We start from the raw sequence: 2,812 nt of genomic DNA, 5'->3' as shown, positions 1-2,812 counted from the left end.
ATTAAAGCTAAATTCAGCTGAAGGGATTTATTTGATCATTTCCGGTTTTCATTTCATTATGTGAATTCAACGTAAAGAACAGATTAGTTTGTATATTAAGAATGGAGAACCATAAGCTTGACACTATGATGTTACTTAAATTGATTGATGCAAATTGAAGTGAATTAAAGTGGATCATGCAAGATAAATACATGTCCCGACTCCCAACATGTACAGTCTATAGTCCCAACCTGTAAATCCACCCTGTATCAGGTGTTTTCTTTAAAGTGTCTCTAATCATAGAAAAACTTGGACAATATAATCAGTCAGTCCAGGTAAAAAAAGGCATACATTTACAGATCACATAAGAACACATACAAATACCCATATACCTTTGTGCTCAGAGAACTTGCTCTATAGGCTGAAGAGATACATTCACAGGACTATAAATACATGTATAAAGCATCGTGTTTATTTGACATACATTACACACTTGGATTGAGTCAAAAATCCAAACCTGCTTTCTACAGCTATTTAGTAACCAAGCAACCATGAGAGATTTAGGTTTCACTCAAATGTTTCACCATTAGTCTCTGGAGCAGATTCCAGTTTGGGATGATGTTTCCCTGCAATGAGGGATGTGTACTTCCCAACAAACTGCAAATCCACAGTAGAAAGAGGATAGATTTGTTGTCTTGTGATAAATAATCCAAGCAGAATGCACTGACAGGAGGCCTGGGTCAGAACCAATGTCCACACTTACACATGCAGTCCATACTGATCACAAAAAGCTCCCAGATAAAACAATATGAGCAAAGTGGAGGTGCAAATGATAGTGCGGACATGTATGCTGTGGCATCTTGAAGGGGGGGAAACAAAGAGTGCACTCTCCTCATCGTTACCATACACAGCTCAAAGTGACAGCACCAACTCTGGATGCTCTCTGTGGGTTTTAACAGTTCCATACTTTGTACTGTAAAGCTTCCTCCCACAGGATCCTATTGTTTTATTGATGCAGCCCTGAGATGTCCAGCCGACTCTGCTGTACAAGGCAATACAATAGAGTGGTGCAGTAATGAGTCCAAAAACCTGGAAATGAGTCGGCATTATACCACTTCCAGTTCACTCATCTAAAAGTCAGAGGTGTTTTGCATGTGTTTTTGATTAGATGCCTGAAACAAGGCCAGCAGTAAATAGAAGCTTCAGTGTTTAATCTACAACATAAAATACGTCAGTAAGTATTCAACTGGTGAACCTCTGAAGCTTCTACGTGTCATCAAAAATCTGCAGTTGCTAACAAGCAACTAAATGATATAAGTTAACATCATCATGCTAACATTGGCCGCCTTTAGCTTACCAGGGTTTGTGGATAGTCATGAGCCCCTGATATATAATGTTAGTTTCTTTGTTTCTGTAGTTCGCAATTACACTTTAAAACACGTCAAAGTTGTGTAAAGTGTGGAGATTATCCTGCTGAACAAAATGTGTAAGTATCATATATGTGTGTGTGCAACTGATCTTATTTTCTGTAATATTCCCAAATCCAAAAATGTCTCCCTTAAGGTAGCCCTAACTAACTTCGACCTCAGCCAACAGAAATCACATCATCACTGCACCACTCTAGTACAGACAGCATTAACTTGTTAAATAAGCAATTTCAGTAAAAGCATTTTTTAAGTTACATAGAACTTTTAACCCTGTAACCTGACCAGTTCATCTGCATACTGGAACTGCCCACTGTTTTCATACTCCAGCATATCCAGAGCCACCTCGCAGCTCTCCTTCACCACACGTTCTCCGTCACCACGGAACTGCTGCAGCACGGCCAGACACTCCTCTTTGCCGATGGAGCCGAGAGCCTCTGCCGCCTCGTGACGGACCATGGGGCTCTCCCCGGAGCGCTCCAGAGCCGCACGCAGGGCCGGGACCGCCGCCGGGTGCTGCATCTGACCCAGCACATAGCCGATCTCATGACGGAACAAAGCGCTGGAGCACTGCAGGCCTGGACACAGAGACGTTCAAAGTAAAGGTTACTGCTGGAGAGGATGGGGCCACTGTAAGGCAGATCATACACACATATTCTGGGGCTGCCGAGTTCTTAAACCCTTATGGGATGTTTAAATAAAATGTTTGCAAGGAAAAGTATATAAATTAAATGTGAATGTAAAATCTAGTGTGTGAAGAAAAGTCCAGTTATAAGTCCAGTTAACAATCAGAGCAGTTCTAAGTTATGATATAAATGTCACCGGTGTCTCCTTTTACCTGGGGAATATGGGGTTAACAAAACATGAACAATATATTTTTGTAATCTTTACGACAGCTAATAAAAAAGGCCATAACAAGGCGGTGGATCTGTAAGCAGTCTCTCACTATCGACCAATGGGTAGTCATAATTATGAAGTATGACTGTTAGTTTAAGACTGGAAAAAGACAAAGATGATGCCCTCTGGAAAAATGGGACAGGGCTGCACGATTTGGGGAAATAATCTAATTGCGATTTTTCTGACAAATATTGCGATTGCGATTAAATTTCCACGGATGTTTATTGTAAAATGCGGCCATATCTCCAGCTAGCAAGGTCGTATCAACGTGCTCCCGTCTCTAGCACCCCCGCAGCCCGAGCTACGAGTGAAAAACTAAACTTACATGAAACTTCCGTTGGGTTGCTTTAAAGTCAAGCTTCAGTTTAAGATTCACCCTGTAATAGATGTAAAACATGTGATGGAGCATTACTAACCTGACTCAGACGGTTTGTTTCACATAACCATCTAGGAAAGCTCCATTGGAAGCCATTTGGAAAAGTATTTCAAAAATACTTGGCAGGTGAATGGAT

The 2,812-nt window shown here is 41.1% G+C and overlaps 1 pseudogene; it reads right to left on the bottom strand.

Annotated features, from left to right (window-relative positions):
• Positions 1-429: 429 nt before the first annotated feature.
• On the bottom strand, positions 430-1,988 carry LOC104954903 (deoxyhypusine hydroxylase pseudogene; annotated as a pseudogene).
• Positions 1,989-2,812: the final 824 nt, after the last annotated feature.

The sequence above is a fragment of the Notothenia coriiceps genome, unplaced genomic scaffold (genome assembly GCF_000735185.1).
Source record: "Notothenia coriiceps isolate Sejong01 unplaced genomic scaffold, NC01 NC01_scaffold00024168, whole genome shotgun sequence".
In the NCBI taxonomy this organism is placed as follows: Eukaryota; Metazoa; Chordata; class Actinopteri; order Perciformes; family Nototheniidae; genus Notothenia; species Notothenia coriiceps.
Note: the sequence above shows the minus strand (reverse complement) of the source record. Positions and strands in the feature narration are given on the sequence as shown.